A 22,627-nucleotide genomic window follows, 5' to 3' on the forward strand; every position below is an offset into this window, starting at 1 on the left:
TCACACATTCTGACCCTAGAAACAGTAACAACACTGTTTACTGCTTAGAACCAATGTTTTCTAGGTTTTAGCCTCTTTCGAGACAAAATGGGTATAAGTGGTGGGTAAAAACTCCAAATTCAACCCGAACTCTTGTAATTAGTCAAATGCATTGCATTGTTACATATTTGACCCTAGAAAGAGTAACATAGCTGTTTACTGCTTCGAATCAATTTTTCTCTCGGTTTTAGTCTGTTTTCTCGGTTTAAGCCTGTTTTGGGATAAAATAGGTTTAACTGTTGTCTAAACACTCCAAATTCATCCCGAACTCATACAATTAGTCAAATGCATTGGAATGACACACATTCTTAACCTAGAAACAGTAACAACGCTGTTTACTGCTTTGAATCAATGTTTTTTCGGTTTTAGCCTCTTTAGGGACAAAATGGGTATAAGTGGTGGCTAAACACTCCAAATTCAACCCGAACTCTTGTAATTTGTAAAATGCATTGGATTGTTACATATGTGAACCTAGAAAGAGTAACATAGCTGTTTACTGCTTCGAATCAATGTTTTCTCTCGGTTTTAGCTTGTTTTCTCGGTTTAAGCCTCTTTTTGGATAAAACTGGTTTAATTGTTGTCTAAACACTCCAAATTCATCCGAACTCTTATAATTAGTCAATTGTATTGGAATTTCACGCATTCTGACCCTAGAAACAGTAACAACGTTGTTTACTGCTTAGAATCAACGTTTTCTCGGTTTTAGCCTATTTCGGGACAAAATGGGTATAAGTGGTGGCTAAACACTCCAAATTCAACCCGAACTCTTGTAATTAGGCAAATGCATTTGATTGTTACAGATTTGACCCTAGAAAGAGTAACATAGCTGTTTACTGCTTCGAATCAATGTTTTCTCTCGGGTTTAGCCTGTTTTCTCGGTTTAAGCCTGTTTTGGGATAAAACAGGTTTAACTGTTGTCTAAACACTCCAAATTCATCCCGAACTCTTACAGTTAGTCAAATGCATTGGTATGTCACACATTCTGACCCTAGAAACAGTAACAACACTGTTTACTGCTTAGAACCAATGTTTTCTAGGTTTTAGCCTCTTTCGAGACAAAATGGGTATAAGTGGTGGCTAAAAACTCCAAATTCAACCCGAACTCTTGTAATTAGTCAAATGCATTGGATTGTTACATATTTGACCCTAGAAAGAGTAACATAGCTGTTTACTGCTTCGAATCAATTTTTTCTCTCGGTTTTAGCTTGTTTTCTCGGTTTAAGCCTCTTTTTGGATAAAACTGGTTTAATTGTTGTCTAAACACTCCAAATTCATCCGAACTCTTATAATTAGTCAAATGTATTGGAATTTCACGCATTCTGACCCTAGAAACAGTAACAACGTTGTTTACTGCTTAGAATCAACGTTTTCTCGGTTTTAGCCTATTTCGGGACAAAATGGGTATAACTGGTGGCTAAACACTCCAAATTCAACCCGAACTCTTGTAATTAGTCAAATGCATTGGATTGTTACCTATTTGACCCTAGAAAGAGTAACATAGCTGTTTACTGCTTCAAATCAATGTTTTCTCTCGGTTTTAGCCTGTTTTCTCGGTCACACATTCTGACCCTAGAAACAGTAACAACACTGTTTACTGCTTAGAACCAATGTTTTCTAGGTTTTAGCCTCTTTCGAGACAAAATGGGTATAAGTGGTGGCTAAAAACTCCAAATTCAACCCGAACTCTTGTAATTAGTCAAATGCATTGGATTGTTACATATTTGACCCTAGAAAGATTAACATAGCTGTTTACTGCTTCGAATCAATTTTTCTCGGTTTTAGCCTGTTTTCTCGGTTTAAGCCTCTTTTGGGATAAAACGGGTTAAACTGTTGTCTAAACACTCCAAATTCATCTCGAACTCTTACAATTAGTCAAATACATTGGACTGTCACACATTCTGACCCTAAAAACAGTAACAACTCTGTTTACTGCTTAGAATCAATGTTTTCTCGGTTTTACTCTCTTTCGGGACAAAATGGGTATAAGTGTTGGCTAAACACTCCAAATTCAACCCGAACTCTTGTAATTAGTCAAATGCATTGGATTGTTACATATTTGACCCTATAAAGAGTAACATAGCTGTTTACTGCTTCGAATCAATTTTTCTCTCGGTTTTAGCCTGTTTTCTCGGTTTTAGCCTGTTTTGGGATAAAACGGGTTTAACTGTTGTCTCAACACTCCAAATTCATTCCAAACTCATACAATTAGTCAAATGCATTAGAATGTCACACATTCTTAACCAAGAAACAGTAACAACACTGTTTACTGCTTATAATCAATGTTTTCTTGGTTTTAGCCTCTTTGGAGTCACAATGGGTATAAGTGGTGGCTAAACACTCCAAATTCAACCCGAACTCTTGTAATTAGGCAAATGCATTTGATTGTTACAGATTTGACCCTAGAAAGAGTAACATAGCTGTTTACTGCTTCGAATCAATTTTTCTCTCGGTTTTAGCCTGTTTTCTCGGTTTAAGCCTGTTTTGGGATAAAACGGGTTTAACTGTTGTCTCAACACTCCAAATTCATTCCAAACTCATACAATTAGTCAAATGCATTAGAATGTCACACATTCTTAACCAAGAAACAGTAACAACACTGTTTACTGCTTATAATCAATGTTTTCTTGGTTTTAGCCTCTTTGGAGTCACAATGGGTATAAGTGGTGGCTAAACACTCCAAATTCAACCCGAACTCTTGTAATTAGGCAAATGCATTTGATTGTTACAGATTTGACCCTAGAAAGAGTAACATAGCTGTTTACTGCTTCGAATCAATGTTTTCTCTCGGGTTTAGCCTGTTTTCTCGGTTTAAGCCTGTTTTGGGATAAAACAGGTTTAAGTATTGTCTAAACACTCCAAATTCATCCCGAACTCTTACAATTAGTCAAATGCATTGGAATAACACACATTCTGAACCTAGAAACAGTAACAACTCTGTTTACTGCTTAGAATCAATGTTTTCTTGGTTTTAGCCTCTTTCGGGACAAAATGGGTATAAGTGGTGGCTAAACACTCCAAATTCAACCCGAACTCTTGTAATTAGTCAAATGCATTGGATTGTTACATATTTGACCTTAGAAAGAGTAACATAACAGTTTACTGCTTCAAATCATTGTTTTTGCCCGGTTTTAGCCTGTTTTCTCAGTTTAAGCCTGTTTTGGGATAAAACGGGTTTAACTGTTGTCTAAACACTCCAAATTCATCCCGAACTCTTAAAATTAGTCAAATGCATTAGAATGTCACGCATTCTGACCCTAGAAACAGTAACAACGCTGTTTACTGCTTAGTATCAATGTTTTCTTGGTTTTAGCCTCTTTCGGGACAAAATGGTTGTAAGTGGTGGCTAAACACTCCAAATTCAACGCGAACTCTTGTAATTAGTCAAATGCATTGGATTGTTACATATTTGACCCTGGAAAGAGTAACATAACTGTTTACTACTTCAAATCATTGTTTTCGCTCGGTTTTAGCCTGTTTTCTTAGTTTAAGCCTGTTTTGGGATAAAACGGGTTAAACTGTTGTCTAAACACTCCAAATTCATCCCGAACTCTTACAATTAGTAAAATACATTGGACTGTCACACATTCTGACCCTAGAAACAGTAACAACTCTGTTTACTGCTTAGAATCAATGTTTTCTCGGTTTTACCCTCTTTCAGGACAAAATGGGTATAAGTGGTGGCTAAACACTCCAAATTCAACGCGAACTCTTGTAATTAGTCAAATGCATTGGATTGTTACATATTTGACCCTAGAAAGAGTAACATAGCTGTTTACTGCTTCGAATCAATTTTTCTCTCGGTTTTAGCCTGTTTTCTCGGTTTAAGCCTGTTTTGGGATAAAACGGGTTTAACTGTTGTCTCAACACTCCAAATTCATTCCAAACTCATAAAATTAGTCAAATGCATTAGAATGTCACACATTCTTAACCTAGAAACAGTAACAATGCTGTTTACTGCTTAGAATCAATGTTTTTTCGGTTTTAGACTTTTTAGGGACAAAATGAGTATAAGTGGTGGCTAAACACTCCAAATTCAACCCGAACTCTTGTTAGTCAAATGCATTGGATTGTTACATATTTGACCCTAAAAAGAGTAACATAGCTGTTTACTGCTTCGAATCAATGTTTTCTATCGGTTTTAGCTTGTTTTCTCGGTTTAAGCCTGTTTTTGGATAAAACTGGTTTAATTGTTGTCTAAACACTCCAAATTCATCCGAACTCTTATAATTAGTCAAATGTATTGGAATTTCACGCATTCTGACCCTAGAAACAGTAACAACGTTGTTTACTGCTTAGAATCAACGTTTTCTCGATTTTAGCCTATTTGGGGACAAAATGGGTATAAGTGGTGGCTAAACACTCCAAATTCAACCCGAACTCTTGTAATTAGTAAAATGCATTGGATTGTTACATATTTGAACCTAGAAAGAGTAACATAGCTGTTTACTGCTTCGAATCAATGTTTTCTCTCGGTTTTAGCTTGTTTTCTCGGTTTAAGCCTCTTTTCGGATAAAGCTGGTTTAATTGTTGTCTAAACACTCCAAATCCTCTGAACTCTTATAATTAGTCAAATGTATTGGAATTTCATGCATTCTGACCCTAGAAACAGTAACAACGTTGTTTACTGCTTAGAATCAACGTTTTCTCGGTTTTTGCCTATTTCGGGACAAAATGGGTATAAGTGGTGGCTAAACACTCCAAATTGAACCCGAACTCTTGTAATTAGTCAAATGCATTGGATTGTTACCTATTTGACCCTAGAAAGAGTAACATAGCTGTTTACTGCTTCAAATCAATGTTTTCTCTCGGTTTTAGCCTGTTTTCTCGGTCACACATTCTGACCCTAGAAACAGTAACAACGCTGTTTACTGCTTAGAATCAATGTTTTCTTGGTTTTAGCCTCTTTCGGGACAAAATGGGTATAAGTGGTGGCTAAACACTCTAAATTCAACCCGAACTCTTGTAATTAGTCAAATGCATTGGATTGTTACCTATTTGACAATAGAAAGAGTAACATAGCTGTTTACTGCTTCCAATCAATGTTTTCTCTCGGTTTTAGCATGCTTTCTCAGTTTAAGCCTGTTTTGGGATAAAACGGGTTTAAGTATTGTCTAAACACTCCAAATTCATCCTGAACTCTTACAATTAGTCAAATGCATTGGAATGTCACACATTCTGAACCTAGAAACAGTAACAACTCTGTTTACTGCTTAGAATCAATGTTTGTTCGTTTTTAGCCTCTTTCGGGACAAAATGGGTATAAGTGGTGGCTAAACACTCCAAATTCAACCCGAACTCTTGTAATTAGTCAAATGCATTGGATTGTTACATATTTGACCTTAGAAAGAGTAACATAACTGTTTACTGCTTCAAATCATTGTTTTTGCCCGGTTTTAGCCTGTTTTCTCAGTTTAAGCCTGTTTTGGGATAAAACGGGTTTAACTGTTGTCTAAACACTCCAAATTCATCCCGAACTCTTAAAATTAGTCAAATGCATTAGAATGTCACACATTCTGACCCTAGAAACAGTAACAACGCTGTTTACTGCTTAGAATCAATGTTTTCTTGGTTTTAGCCTCTTTCGGGACAAAATGGGTATAAGTGGTGGCTAAACACTCCAAATTCAACGCGAACTCTTGTAATTAGTCAAATGCATTGGATTGTTATATATTTGACCCTGGAAAGAGTAACATAACTGTTTACTGCTTCAAATCATTTTTTTCGCTCGGTTTTAGCCTGTTTTCTTAGTTTAAGCCTGTTTTGGGATAAAACGGGTTAAACTGTTATCTAAACACTCCAAATTCATCCCGAACTCTTACAATTAGTAAAATACATTGGACTGTCATACATTCTGACCCTAGAAACAGTAACAACTCTGTTTACTGCTTAGAATCAATGTTTTCTCGGTTTTAGCCTCTTTCAGGACAAAATGGGTATAAGTGGTGGCTAAACACTCCAAATTCAACCCGAACTCTTGTAATTAGTCAAATGCATTGGATTGTTACATATTTGACCCTAGAAAGAGTAACATAGCTGTTTACTGCTTCGAATCAATTTTTCTCTCGGTTTTAACCTGTTTTCTCGGTTTAAGCCTGTTTTGGGATAAAACGGGTTTAACTGTTGTCTCAACACTCCAAATTCATTCCAAACTCATAAAATTAGTCAAATGCATTAGAATGTCACACATTCTTAACCTAGAAACAGTAACAATGCTGTTTACTGCTTAGAATCAATGTTTTTTCGGTTTTAGCCTCTTTAGGGACAAAATGAGTATAAGTGGTGGCTAAACACTCCAAATTCAACCCGAACTCTTGTAATTAGTCAAATGCATTGGATTGTTACATATTTGACCCTAGAAAGAGTAACATAGCTGTTTACTGCTTCGAATCAATGTTTTCTATCGGTTTTAGCTTGTTTTCTCGGTTTAAGCCTATTTTTGGATAAAACTGGTTTAATTGTTGTCTAAACACTCCAAATTCATCCGAACTCTTATAATTAGTCAAATGTATTGGAATTTCACGCATTCTGACCCTAGAAACAATAACAACGTTGTTTACTGCTTAGAATCAACGTTTTCTCGATTTTAGCCTATTTGGGGACAAAATGGGTATAAGTGGTGGCTAAACACTCAGAATTCAACCCGAACTCTTGTAATTAGTCAAATGCATTGGATTGTTACCTATTTGACCCTAGAAAGAGTAACATAGCTGTTTACTGCTTCAAATCAATGTTTTCTCTTGGTTTTAGCATGCTTTCTCGGTTTAAGCCTTTTTTGGGATAAAACGGGTTTAAGTATTGTCTAAACACTCCAAATTCATCCTGAACTCTTACAATTAGTCAAATACATTGGAATGTCACACATTCTGAACCTAGAAACAGTAACAACTCTGTTTACTGCTTAGAATCAATGTTTGTTCGTTTTTAGCCTCTTTCGGGACAAAATGGGTATAAGTGGTGGCTAAACACTCCAAATTCAACCCGAACTCTTGTAATTAGTCAAATGCATTGGGTTGTTACATATTTGACCTTAGAAAGAGTAACATAACTGTTTACTGCTTCAAATCATTGTTTTCGCCCGGTTTTAGCCTGTGTTCTCAGTTTAAGCATGTTTTGGGATAAAACGGGTTTAACTGTTGTCTAAACACTCCAACTTCATCCCGAACTCTTACAATTACTCAAATGCATTAGAATGTCACACATTCTGACCCTAGAAACAGTAACAACGCTGTTTACTGCTTAGAATCAATGTTTTCTTGGTTTTAGCCTCTTTCGGGACAAAATGGTTATAAGTGGTGGCTAAACACTCCAAATTCAACCCGAACTCTTGTAATTAGTCAAATGCATTGGATTGTTACATATTTGACCCTAGAAAGAGTAACATAGCTGTTTACTGCTTCGAATCAATGTTTTCTATCGGTTTTAGCTTGTTTTCTCGGTTTAAGCTTGTTTTTGGATAAAACTGGTTTAATTGTTGTCTAAACACTCCAAATTCATCCGAACTCTTATAATTAGTCAAATGTATTGGAATTTCACGCATTCTGACCCTAGAAACAGTAACAACGTTGTTTACTGCTTAGAATCAACGTTTTTCGATTTTAGCCTATTTGGAGACAAAATGGGTATAAGTGGTGGCTAAACACTCCGAATTCAACCCGAACTCTTGTAATTAGTCAAATGCATTGGATTGTTACCTATTTGACCCTAGAAAGAGTAACATAGCTGTTTACTGCTTCAAATCAATGTTTTCTCTCGGTTTTAGCCTGTTTTCTCGGTCACACATTCTGACCCTAGAAACAGTAACAACTCTGTTTACTGCTTAGAATCAATGTTTTCTCGGTTTTACCCTCTTTCGGGTCAAAATGGGTATAAGTGGTGGCTAAACACTCCAAATTCAACCCAAACTCTTGTAATTAGTCAAATGCATTGGATTGTTACATATTTGACCTTAGAAAGAGTAACTGAGCTGTTTACTGCTTCGAATCAATGTTTTCTCTCGGTTTTAGCATGCTTTCTCAGTTTAAGCCTGTTTTGGGATAAAACGGGTTTAAGTATTGTCTAATCACTCCAAAGTCATCCTGAACTCTTATAATTAGTCAAATGCATTGGAATGTCACACATTCTGAACCTAGAAACAGTAACAACACTGTTTACTGCTTAGAATCAATGTTTGTTCGTTTTTAGCCTCTTTCGGGACAAAATGGGTATAAGTGGTGGCTAAACACTCCAAATTCAACCCGAACTCTTGTAGTTAGTCAAATGCATTGGATTGTTACATATTTGACCTTAGAAAGAGTAACATAACTGTTTACTGCTTCGAATCATTGTTTTCTCTCGGTTTTAGCCTGTTTTCTCAGTTTAAGCCTGTTTTGGGATAAAACGGGTTTAACTGTTGTCTAAACACTCCAAATTCGTCTCGAACTCTTAGAATTAGTCAAATGCATTGGAATGTCACACATTCTGACCCTAGAAACAGTAACAACACTGTTTACTGCTTATAATCAATGTTTTCTTGGTTTTAGCCTCTTTGGAGTCACAATTGGTATAAGTGGTGGCTAAACACTCCAAATTCAACCCAAACTCTTGTAATTAGTCAAATGCATTCGATTGTTACATATTTGACCCTCGAAAGAGTAACATAACTGTTTACTGCTTCGAATCAATGTTTTCTCTCGTTTTTAGCCTGTTTTCTCCATTTAAGCCTGTTTTGGGATAAAACGGGTTTAACTGTTGTCTAAACACTCCTAATTCATCTTGAACGCTTACAATTAGTCAAATGCATTGGAATATCACACACTCTGAACCTAGAAACAGTAACAACTCTGTTTACTGCTTAGAATCAATGTTTGTTCGTTTTTAGCCTCTTTCGGGACAAAATGGGTATAAGTGATGGCTAAACACTCCAAATTCAACCCGAACTCTTCTAATTAGTCAAATGCATTGGATTGTTACATATTTGACCCTAGAAAGATTAACATAGCTGTTTACTGCTTCGAATCAATGTTTTCTCTCGGTTTTAGCTTGCTTTCTCATTTTAAGCCTGTTTTGGGATAAAACGGGTTTAAGTGTTGGGTAAACAATCCAAATTTATCCTGAACTCTTACAATTAGTCAAATGCATTGGAATTTAACGCATTCTGACCCTAGAAACAGTAACAACATTTTTTACTGCTTAGAATCAATGTTTGTTCGTTTTAGCCTCTTTCGGGACAAAATGGGTATAAGTGGTGGCTCAACACTCCAAATTCAACCTGATTTCTTGTGATTAGTCAAATGCATTGGATTGTTACATATTAGACCCTAGAAAGAGTAACATAGATGTTTACTGCTTCGAATCAATGTTTTCTCTCGGTTTTAGCATGCTTTCTTTGTTTAAGCCTGTTTTGGGATAAAACGGGTTTAAGTATTGTCTAAAAACTCCAAATTCATCCTGAACTCTTACAATTAGTCAAATGCATTGGAATGTCACACATTCTGAACCTAGAAACAGTAACAACTCTGTTTACTGCTTAGAATCAATGTTTGTTCGTTTTTAGCCTCTTTCGGGACAAAATGGGTATAAGTGGTGGCTAAATGTTAGAATCGCGGAAATACTAACGTAGAATTTAGGGAATAAGAAAAGAGAGAATGAAGGATAGAATACTTCAGTTAGAATTGTTTTTGTGTTGTTACATGGCCTAATATATAGAGGCAAAGAGAACATAGCCGTTAGATACAAAAGGGAGAAGATTAGCCACTTGCTTGGGCATGTCGTGATCATTCTTAATGGTGAAAGCGACATGCCATTCCCTTTTTTGACTCGCCAATCTTCACCACCCGAAGACACACGTGATTCTCTATCCATGGGAGATATTTCATTCCTTCTAAATCCTTCTCCCTCATGGGCTTCTTTCTTATAAGGCCATTGCTGCTCATCTCATTCTTATTTCCCTTACGGCCTAATGGCATAATGACCTGGCCTGTATGGACGCTTGTACGGACGTTCGTACGGACGGCCTTATTATCAAGTCCTCGATCAATACTCCTCCTCAAGCTTAACCTGGTGAAGTGGTTAAGCTTGGAGTCTCGTAAGCCATCACCTCATTAAAAACCTCAAAGTAGAAAACCTCATGGGACAAAACTACCTTGAGGGAAAAAGAGTGTGATGGTCACGAGTAGGGGACTTGATCAAGGATGAGTCAAGTCAACCAGTCCAAGTTTGTTGTGAATGTGATCACAAACTTTGTGACTGGCTGCTTTGGTGAAGACATCAGCGAGTTGGTCCACGCTTGGTGTATGGTATGGTAGGGTAACGCCTTCTTCGATCTTCTCTCGAACCTTGTAGCAATCCAACTCGATGTGTTTAGTTCGTTCACGGAACACTGAGTTTGTGGCTATGTGAATCGCAACTTCATTGTCACAGTGCATAGGAATTGGTGTTGATGACTTGATGCCTAGTTCTTCCAGTAGTGGCTTGAGCCATGTGAGCTCTGTGGTCAGCTTCCGCATTGCTCTATATTCGGACTCGGCACTAGACATTGATACCACCTTTTGTTTCTTGGTCTTCCACGTCACTAGGTTGCCTCCTATGAAGGTGCAATAACCTGTTGTAGACCGCCTATCTGTCCTATCACCAGCCCAATCTGCGTCACAATATCCTACAAGCTCGGTGTTGTCATTCTTACCCATCCATATGCCTTGGCCTGGACTCTTCTTGAGATAGTGGAGGATCCTCTCCAAGATACTCCAGTGGTAGGTTGTTGGAGCTTTCATGTATTGGCTAAGCTGATTCACAGCATAGCAGATATCAGGTCGAGTGAGTGTTAAATAGATCAACTTACCCACAAGACGGCGGTAGCGAGAGGGATCTTCATATGGAGGATCATTCCTCTCCCCCTTTCGTTCGACTTGGTAGCCGTCAAGAAGTGGGGTGTCGACTGGTTTGGCTCCTAGTTTTCCTGTCTCACAAAGCAAATCAAGGGTGTACTTCCTTTGTGAAAGAAATAAGCCTTCCGGAGAACGGCACACTTCAATCCCAAGAAAGTACTTAAGCTCACCAAGATCTTTGATATCAAAAACAGACTTTAAGTGAGCTTTCATGTCTTTAATACCTTCCTGGTTGTCTCCTGAGATGATAAGATCATCCACATAGACAAGTACAACCACTATACCTTTGTTGCTTTGAAGGCTAAAGAGAGAATTGTCCGAGTGGGACTTCTTGAAGCCGTATCCTTTGAGTGTGGTGCTCAACTTGTGATACCATGCTCGCGGGGATTGCTTTAAACCGTATATAGCTTTCCTTAGTCTCAATACCTTCCCGGGATAAAACGGGTTTAACTGTTGTCTAAACACTCCAAATTCATCCCGAATTCTTACAATTTGTCAAATGTATTGGATTGTCACACATTCTGACCCTAGAAACAGTAACAAACCTGTTTACTGCTTCGAAACAATGTTTTCTCGGTTTTAGCGTGTTTCGGGACAAAATGGGTAAAACTGGTGTCTAAACACTCCAACTTCAACCCGAAATCTTATAATTAGTCAAATGCATTGGATTGTTACATATTTTGACCCTAGAAAGAGTAAGATAGCTGTTTACTGCTTCGAATCAATGTTTTCTCCCGGTTTTCGCTTGTTTTCTTGGTTTAAGCCTGTTTTTAGATAAAACGGGTTTAAGTGTTGTCTAAACACTCCAAATTCATCCCGAACTCTTACAATTTTTCAAATACATTGGATTGTCACACATTCTGAACCTAGAAACAGTAAAAAACCAGTTTACTGCTTCAAATCAATGTTTTCTTGGTTTTAGCCTGTTTCGGAACAAAATGGGTAAAAGTGGTGTCCAAACACTCCAAATTCAACCAGAACTCCTATAATTAGTCAAATTCATTGGGATATCACGTATTTCGACCCTAGAAAGAAAAACATAGCTTTTTACTCCTTCAAATCAATGTTTTCTCTCGGTTCTAGCCGGTTTCGGGACAAAATGGGTAAAAGTGGTGTCTAAACACTCCAAATTAAACCCGAACTCTTATAATTAGTCAAATGCATTGGATTGTTACATATTTTGACCCTAGAAAGAGTAATATAGCTGTTTAATGCTTTGAATTAATGTTTTCTCTCGGTTTTAGCCTGTTTGCTCAGTTTAAGCCTGTTTTTAGATAAAACGGGTTTAAGTCTTGTCTAAACACTCCAAATTCATCCCGAACTCTTACAATTAGTCAAATGCATTATATTATCACACATTCTGACCATGGAAACAGTAACAAATCAGTTTACTGCTTCGAATCAATGTTTTCTCGGTTTTAGCCTGTTTCGGGATAAAATGGGAAAAAGTGGTGTCTAAATACTCCAAATTCAACCCGAACTCTTATAATTAGTCAAATGAATTGGAATGTTACATATTTTGACCCTAGAAAGAGTAACATAGCTGTTTACTGCTTCGAATCAATGTTTTCTCTCGGTTTTAGCCTGTTTTCTCGGTTTAAGCCTGTTTTGGGATAAAACAGGTTTAAGTGTTGTCTAAACACTCCAAATTCATCCCGAACTCTTACAATTTTTCAAATATATTGGATTGTAACACATTCTGAACCTAGAAACAGTTAAAAGCCTTTTTACTGCTTTGAAACAATGTTTTCTCGGTTTTAGCCTGTTTCGGGACAAAATAGGTAAAACTGGTGTCTAGACACTCCAAATTCAACCCAAAATCTTATAATTAGTCAAATGCATTGGATTGTTTCATATTTTGACCCTAGAAAAAGTAACATAGCTGTTTACTGCTTCGAATCAATGTTTTCTCTCGGTTTTAGCATGTTTTCTCTGTTTAAGCCTGTTTTAGGATAAATGGGTTTAAGTGTTGTCTAAACACTCCAAATTCATCCCGAACTCTTAAAATTAATCAAATGCATTTGATTGTCACACATTCTGACCCTCGAAACAGTAACAAAGCTGTTTAGTGCTTCGAATCAATTTTTTCTCCGTTTTAGCCTGTTTCGGAACAAAATGGGTAAAAGTGGTGTCCAAACACTCCAAATTCAACCAGAACTCCTATAATTAGTCAAATGCATTGGATTGTTACATATTTTGACCCTAGAAAGAGTAACATAGCTGTTTACTGCTTCGAATCAGTGTTTTCTCTCAGTTTTAGCCTGTTTTCTCGGTTAAGCATGTTTTGGGATAAAACGGGTTTAAGTGTTGTCTAAACACTCCAAATTCATCCCGAATTCTTACAATTTGTCAAATGTATTGGATTGTCACACATTCTGACCCTAGAAACATTAACAAACCTGTTTACTGCTTCGAAACAATGTTTTCTCGGTTTTAGCCTGTTTCGGGACAAAATGGGTAAAACTGGTGTCTGAACAATCTAACTTCAACCCGAATTCATAGAATTAGTCAAATGCATTGGATTATTACATATTTTGACCCTAGCAAGAGTAAGAGAGCAGTTTACGGCTTCGAATCAATGTTTTCTCCCGGTTTTCGCTTGTTTTCTCGGTTTAAGCTTGTTTTTAGATAAAACGGGTTTAAGTGTTGTCTAAACACTCCAAATTCATCCCAAACTCTTACAATTAGTCAAATGCATTGGAATGTCACACATTCTGACCCTAGAAACAGTAACAAAGATTTTTACTGCTTCGAATCAATGTTTTCTCGATTTTAGCCTGTTTCGGGACAAAATGGGTAAAAGTGGTGTCTAAACACTCCAAATTCAACCCGAACTCTTATAATTAGTCAAATGCATTGGATTGTTACATATTTTAACCCTAGAAAGAGTAACATAGCTGTTTATTGCTTCGAATCAATGTTTTCTCTCGGTTTTAGCATGTTTTCTCGGTTTAAGCCTGTTTAGGATAAAACGGGTTTAAGTGTTGTTAAACACTCCAAATTCATCCCGAACTTTTAAAATTAATCAAATGCATTGGATTGTCACACATTCTGACCCTAGAAACAGTAACAAAGCTGTTTACTGCTTCGAATCAATTTTTTCTCGGTTTGAGCCTGTTTCGGGACAAAATGGGTAAAACTGGTGTCTAAACACTCCAAATTCAACCCGAACTCTTATAATTAGTCAAATGAATTGTATTGTTACATATTTTGACCCTAGAAAGAGTACAATAGCTGTTTAATGCTTCAAATCAATGTTTTCTCTCAAATTTAGCCTGTTTTCTCGGTTTAAGCCTGTTTTGGGATAAAACAGGTTTAAGTGTTGTCTAAACACTCCAAATTCATCCCGAACTCTTACAATTTTTCAAATATATTGGATTGTAACACATTCTGAACCTAGAAACAGTTAAAAGCCTTTTTACTGCTTCGAAACAATGTTTTCTCGGTTTTAGCCTGTTTCGGGACAAAATAGGTAAAACTGGTGTCTAGACACTCCAAATTCAACCCAAAATCTTATAATTAGTCAAATGCATTGGATTGTTTCATATTTTGACCCTAGAAAAAGTAACATAGCTGTTTACTGCTTCGAATCAATGTTTTCTCTCGGTTTTAGCATGTTTTCTCTGTTTAAGCCTGTTTTTGGATAAATGGGTTTAAGTGTTGTCTAAACACTCCAAATTCATCCCGAACTCTTAAAATTAATCAAATGCATTTGATTGTCACACATTCTGACCCTCGAAACAGTAACAAAGCTGTTTAGTGCTTCGAATCAATTTTTTCTCCGTTTTAGCCTGTTTCGGAACAAAATGGGTAAAAGTGGTGTCCAAACACTCCAAATTCAACCAGAACTCCTATAATTAGTCAAATGCATTGGATTGTTACATATTTTGACCCTAGAAAGAGTAACATAGCTGTTTACTGCTTCGAATCAGTGTTTTCTCTCAGTTTTAGCCTGTTTTCTCGGTTAAGCATGTTTTGGGATAAAACGGGTTTAAGTGTTGTCTAAACACTCCAAATTCATCCCGAATTCTTACAATTTGTCAAATGTATTGGATTGTCACACATTCTGACCCTAGAAACATTAACAAACCTGTTTACTGCTTCGAAACAATGTTTTCTCGGTTTTAGCCTGTTTCGGGACAAAATGGGTAAAACTGGTGTCTGAACAATCTAACTTCAACCCGAATTCATATAATTAGTCAAATGCATTGGATTATTACATATTTTGACCCTTGAAAGAGTAAGAGAGCAGTTTACGGCTTCGAATCAATGTTTTCTCCCGGTTTTCGCTTGTTTTCTCGGTTTAAGCCTGTTTAGGATAAAACGGGTTTAAGTGTTGTTAAACACTCCAAATTCATCCCGAACTTTTAAAATTAATCAAATGCATTGGATTGTCACACATTCTGACCCTAGAAACAGTAACAAAGCTGTTTACTGCTTCGAATCAATTTTTTCTCGGTTTGAGCCTGTTTCGGGACAAAATGGGTAAAACTGGTGTCTAAACACTCCAAATTCAACCCGAACTCTTATAATTAGTCAAATGCATTGTATTGTTACATATTTTGACCCTAGAAAGAGTACAATAGCTGTTTAATGCTTCAAATCAATGTTTTCTCTCAAATTTAGCCTGTTTTCTTGTTTAAGCCTCTTGTGGGATAAAATGGGTTTAAGTGTTGTCTAAACACTCTAAATTCATCCCGAACACTTACAATTAGTCAAATCCATTGGAATGTCACACATTCTGAACCTAGAAACAGTAAAAAAGCTGTTTACTGCTTCGAATCAATGTTTACTCGGTTTTAGCCTGTTTCGGGACAAAATGGGTAAAAGTGGTGTCTAAACACTCCAAATTCAACCCGAAATCTTATAATTAGTTAAATGCATTGGATTTGTTACATATTTTGACCCTAGAAAGAGTAACATAGCTGTTTATTGCTTCGATTCAATGTTTTCTCTCGGTTTTAGCATGTTTTCTCGGTTTAAGCCTGTTTTAGGATAAAACGGGTTTAAGTGTTGTCTAAACACTCCAAATTCATCCCTAACTCTTACAATTTTTCAAATACATTGGATTGTCACACATTCTGAACCTAGAAACAGTAAAAAACCTTTTTACTGCTTCGAAACAATGTTTTCTCGGTTTTAGCCTGTTTCGGGACAAAATGTGTAAAACTGGTGTTTAGACACTCCAAATTCAACCCAAAATCTTATAATTAGTCAAATGCATTGGATTGTTACATATTTTGACCCTAGAAAAGGTAACATAGCTGTTTACTGCTTCGAATCAATGTTTTCTCTCGGTTTTAGCATGTTTTCTCGGTTTAAGCCTGTTTTAGGATAAATTGGTTTAAGTGTTGTCTTAACACTCCAAATTCATCCCGAACTCTTAAAATTAATCAAATGCATTGGATTGTCACACATTCTAACCCTAGAAACAGTAACAAAGCTGTTTACTGCTTCGAATTAATTTTTTCTCGGTTTTAGCCTGTTTCGGAACAAAATGGGTAAAAGTGGTGTCCAAACACACCAAATTCAACCAGAACTCCTATAATTTGTCAAATGAATTGGATTGTCACATATTTCGACCCTAGAAAGGGTAACATAGCTTTTTACTGCTTCAAATCAATGTTTTCTCTCGGTTTTAGCATGTTTCGGCACAAAATGGGTAAAAGTGGTGTCTAAACACTCCAAATTCAACCCGAACTCTTATACTTTGTCAAATGCATTGGAATGTCACACATTCTAACTCTAGAAACAGTAACAAAGCTGTTTACTGCTTCAAATCAATGTTTTCTCGGTTTTAGCCTATTTCGGGACAAAATGGGTAAAAGTGGTGTCTAAACACTCCAAATTCAACCCGAACTCTTATAATAAGTCAAATGCATTAGATTATTACATATTTTGACCCTAGAAAGTGTAACATAGCTGTTTAATGCTTCGAATTAATGTTTTCTCTCGGTTTTAGCCTGTTTGCTCGGTTTAAGCCTGTTTTAGGATAAAACGGGTTTAAGTGTTGTCTAAACACTCCAAATTCATCCCTAACTCTTACAATTTTTCAAATACATTGGATTGTCACACATTCTGAACCTAGAAACAGTAAAAAACCTTTTTACTGCTTCGAAACAATGTTTTCTCGGTTTTAGCCTGTTTCGGGACAAAATGGGTAAAACTGGTGTCTAGACACTCCAAATTCAACCCAAAATCTTATAATTAGTCAAATGCATTGGATTGTTACATATTTTGACCCTAGAAAAGGTAACATAGCTGTTTACTGCTTCGAATCAATGTTTTCTCTCGGTTTTAGCATGTTTTCTCGGTTTAAGCCTGTTTTAGGATAAATGGGTTTAAGTGTTGTCTTAACACTCCAAATTCATCCCGAACTCTTAAAATTAATCAAATGCATTGGATTGTCACACATTCTGACCCTAGAAACAGTAACAAAGCTGTTTACTGCTTCGAATCAATTTTTTCTCGGTTTTAGCCTGTTTCGGAACAAAATGGGTAAAAGTGGTGTCCAAACACACCAAATTCAACCAGAACTCCTATAATTTGTCAAATGAATTGGATTGTCACATATTTCGACCCTAGAAAGGGTAACATAGCTTTTTACTGCTTCAAATCAATGTTTTCTCTCGGTTTTAGCATGTTTCGGCACAAAATGGGTAAAAGTGGTGTCTAAACACTCCAAATTCAACCCGAACTCTTATAATTTGTCAAATGCATTGGAATGTCACACATTCTAACCCTAGAAACAGTAACAAAGCTGTTTACTGCTTCAAATCAATGTTTTCTCGGTTTTAGCCTGTTTCGGGACAAAATGGGTAAAAGTGGTGTCTAAACACTCCAAATTCAACCCGAACTCTTATAATTAGTCAAATGCATTGGATTGTTACATACTTTGACCCTAGAAAGAGTAAAATAGCTGGTTAATGCTTCGAATTAATGTTTTCTCTCGGTTTTAGCCTGTTTGCTCGGTTTAAGCCTGTTTTTAGATAAAACGGGTTTAAGTGTTGTCTAAACACTCCAAATTCATCCCGAACTCTTACAGTTAGTCAAATGTATTATATTGTCACACATTCTGACCATGGAAACAATAACAAAGCTGTTTACTGCTTCGAATCAATGTTTTCTCGGTTTTAGCCTGTTTCGGGATAAAACGGGTAAAAGTGGTGTCTAAACACTCCAAATTCAACTCGAACTCTTATAATTAGTCAAATGAATTGGAATGCTACATATTTTTACCCTAGAAAGAGTAACATAGCTGTTTAATGCTTCGAATTAATGTTTTCTCTCGGTTTTAGCCTGTTTGCTCAGTTTAAGCCTGTTTTTAGATAAAATGGGTTTATGTGTTGTCTAAACAATCCAAATTCATCCCGAACTCTTAAAATTAATCAAATGCATTAGATTTTCACACTTTCTGACCCTAGAAACAGTAACAAACCTGCTTACTGCTTCAAATCAATGTTTTCTTCGTTTTAGCCTGTTTCGGAACAAAATGGGTAAAAGTGGTATCCAAACACTCCAAATTCAACCAGAACTCCTATAATTAGTCAAATTCATTGGAATGTCGCATATTTCGACCCTAGAAAGAGTAACATAGCTTTTTACTGCTTCAAACAATGTTTTCTCTCGGTTGTAGCATGTTTCGGGACAAAATGGGTAAAAGTGGTGTCTAAACACTCCAAATTCAACCCGAAGTCATATAATTTATCAAATGCATTGGAATGTCACACATTCTGACCATAGAAACAGTAACAAAGCGGTTTACGGCTTCAAATCAATGTTTTCTCGGTTTTAGCCTGTTTCGGGACAAAATGGGTAAAAGTGGTGTCTAAACACTCCAAATTCAACCCGAACTCTTATAATAAGTCAAATGCATTAGATTTTTACATATTTTGACCCTAGAAAGTGTAACATAGCTGTTTAATGCTTCGAATTAATGTTTTCTCTCGGTTTTAGACTGTTTGCTCGGTTTAAGCCTGTTTTAGGATAAAACGGGTTTAAGTGTTGTCTAAACACTCCAAATTCATCCCTAACTCTTACAATTTTTCAAATACATTGGATTGTCACACATTCTGAACCTAGAAACAGTAAAAAACCTTTTTACTGCTTCGAAACAATGTTTTCTCGGTTTTAGCCTGTTTCGGGATAAAACGGGTAAAAGTGGTGTCTAAACACTCCAAATTCAACTCGAACTCTTATAATTAGTCAAATGAATTGGAATGCTACATATTTTTACCCTAGAAAGAGTAACATAGCTGTTTAATGCTTCGAATTAATGTTTTCTCTCGGTTTTAGCCTGTTAGCTCAGTTTAAGCCTGTTTTAGCCTGTTTGCTCAGTTTAAGCCTGTTTTAGTGTTGTCTTAACACTCCAAATTCATCCCGAACTCTTAAAATTAATCAAATGCATTGGATTGTCACACATTCTAACCCTAGAAACAGTAACAAAGCTGTTTACTGCTTCGAATCAATTTTTTCTCGGTTTTAGCCTGTTTCGGAACAAAATGGGTAAAAGTGGTGTCCAAACACACCAAATTCAACCAGAACTCCTATAATTTGTCAAATGAATTGGATTGTCACATATTTCGACCCTAGAAAGGGTAACATAGCTTTTTACTGCTTCAAATCAATGTTTTCTCTCGGTTTTAGCATGTTTCGGCACAAAATGGGTAAAAGTGGTGTCTAAACACTCCAAATTCAACCCGAACTCTTATACTTTGTCAAATGCATTGGAATGTCACACATTCTAACTCTAGAAACAGTAACAAAGCTGTTTACTGCTTCAAATCAATGTTTTCTCGGTTTTAGCCTATTTCGGGACAAAATGGGTAAAAGTGGTGTCTAAACACTCCAAATTCAACCCGAACTCTTATAATAAGTCAAATGCATTAGATTATTACATATTTTGACCCTAGAAAGTGTAACATAGCTGTTTAATGCTTCGAATTAATGTTTTCTCTCGGTTTTAGCCTGTTTGCTCGGTTTAAGCCTGTTTTAGGATAAAACGGGTTTAAGTGTTGTCTAAACACTCCAAATTCATCCCTAACTCTTACAATTTTTCAAATACATTGGATTGTCACACATTCTGAACCTAGAAACAGTAAAAAACCTTTTTACTGCTTCGAAACAATGTTTTCTCGGTTTTAGCCTGTTTCGGGACAAAATGGGTAAAACTGGTGTCTAGACACTCCAAATTCAACCCAAAATCTTATAATTAGTCAAATGCATTGGATTGTTACATATTTTGACCCTAGAAAAGGTAACATAGCTGTTTACTGCTTCGAATCAATGTTTTCTCTCGGTTTTAGCATGTTTTCTCGGTTTAAGCCTGTTTTAGGATAAATGGGTTTAAGTGTTGTCTTAACACTCCAAATTCATCCCGAACTCTTAAAATTAATCAAATGCATTGGATTGTCACACATTCTGACCCTAGAAACAGTAACAAAGCTGTTTACTGCTTCGAATCAATTTTTTCTCGGTTTTAGCCTGTTTCGGAACAAAATGGGTAAAAGTGGTGTCCAAACACACCAAATTCAACCAGAACTCCTATAATTTGTCAAATGAATTGGATTGTCACATATTTCGACCCTAGAAAGGGTAACATAGCTTTTTACTGCTTCAAATCAATGTTTTCTCTCGGTTTTAGCATGTTTCGGCACAAAATGGGTAAAAGTGGTGTCTAAACACTCCAAATTCAACCCGAACTCTTATAATTTGTCAAATGCATTGGAATGTCACACATTCTAACCCTAGAAACAGTAACAAAGCTGTTTACTGCTTCAAATCAATGTTTTCTCGGTTTTAGCCTGTTTCGGGACAAAATGGGTAAAAGTGGTATCTAAACACTCCAAATTCAACCCGAACTCTTATAATTAGTCAAATGCATTGGATTGTTACATACTTTGACCCTAGTAAGAGTAAAATAGCTGGTTAATGCTTCGAATTAATGTTTTCTCTCGGTTTTAGCCTGTTTGCTCGGTTTAAGCCTGTTTTTAGATAAAACGGGTTTAAGTGTTGTCTAAACACTCCAAATTCATCCCGAACTCTTACAGTTAGTCAAATGTATTATATTGTCACACATTCTGACCATGGAAACAATAACAAAGCTGTTTACTGCTTCGAATCAATGTTTTCTCGGTTTTAGCCTGTTTCGGGATAAAACGGGTAAAAGTGGTGTCTAAACACTCCAAATTCAACTCGAACTCTTATAATTAGTCAAATGAATTGGAATGCTACATATTTTTACCCTAGAAAGAGTAACATAGCTGTTTAATGCTTCGAATTAATGTTTTCTCTCGGTTTTAGCCTGTTTGCTCAGTTTAAGCCTGTTTTTAGATAAAATGGGTTTATGTGTTGTCTAAACAATCCAAATTCATCCCGAACTCTTAAAATTAATCAAATGCATTAGATTTTCACACTTTCTGACCCTAGAAACAGTAACAAACCTGCTTACTGCTTCAAATCAATGTTTTCTTCGTTTTAGCCTGTTTCGGAACAAAATGGGTAAAAGTGGTATCCAAACACTCCAAATTCAACCAGAACTCCTATAATTAGTCAAATTCATTGGAATGTCGCATATTTCGACCCTAGAAAGAGTAACATAGCTTTTTACTGCTTCAAACAATGTTTTCTCTCGGTTGTAGCATGTTTCGGGACAAAATGGGTAAAAGTGGTGTCTAAACACTCCAAATTCAACCCGAAGTCATATAATTTATCAAATGCATTGGAATGTCACACATTCTGACCATAGAAACAGTAACAAAGCGGTTTACGGCTTCAAATCAATGTTTTCTCGGTTTTAGCCTGTTTCGGGACAAAATGGGTAAAAGTGGTGTCTAAACACTCCAAATTCAACCCGAACTCTTATAATAAGTCAAATGCATTAGATTTTTACATATTTTGACCCTAGAAAGTGTAACATAGCTGTTTAATGCTTCGAATTAATGTTTTCTCTCGGTTTTAGACTGTTTGCTCGGTTTAAGCCTGTTTTAGGATAAAACGGGTTTAAGTGTTGTCTAAACACTCCAAATTCATCCCTAACTCTTACAATTTTTCAAATACATTGGATTGTCACACATTCTGAACCTAGAAACAGTAAAAAACCTTTTTACTGCTTCGAAACAATGTTTTCTCGGTTTTAGCCTGTTTCGGGACAAAATGGGTAAAACTGGTGTCTAGACACTCCAAATTCAACCCAAAATCTTATAATTAGTCAAATGCATTGGATTGTTACATATTTTGACCCTAGAAAAGGTAACATAGCTGTTTACTGCTTCGAATCAATGTTTTCTCTCGGTTTTAGCATGTTTTCTCGGTTTAAGCCTGTTTTAGGATAAATGGGTTTAAGTGTTGTCTTAACACTCCAAATTCATCCCGAACTCTTAAAATTAATCAAATGCATTGGATTGTCACACATTCTGACCCTAGAAACAGTAACAAAGCTGTTTACTGCTTCGAATCAATTTTTTCTCGGTTTTAGCCTGTTTCGGAACAAAATGGGTAAAAGTGGTGTCCAAACACACCAAATTCAACCAGAACTCCTATAATTTGTCAAATGAATTGGATTGTCACATATTTCGACCCAAGAAAGGGTAACATAGCTTTTTACTGCTTCAAATCAATGTTTTCTCTCGGTTTTAGCATGTTTCGGCACAAAATGGGTAAAAGTGGTGTCTAAACACTCCAAATTCAACCCGAACTCTTATAATTTGTCAAATGCATTGGAATGT

This window comes from Camelina sativa, chromosome 3 (genome assembly GCF_030686135.1).
Source record: "Camelina sativa cultivar CO46 ecotype springtype chromosome 3, ASM3068613v1".
Classification (NCBI taxonomy): Eukaryota; Viridiplantae; Streptophyta; class Magnoliopsida; order Brassicales; family Brassicaceae; genus Camelina; species Camelina sativa.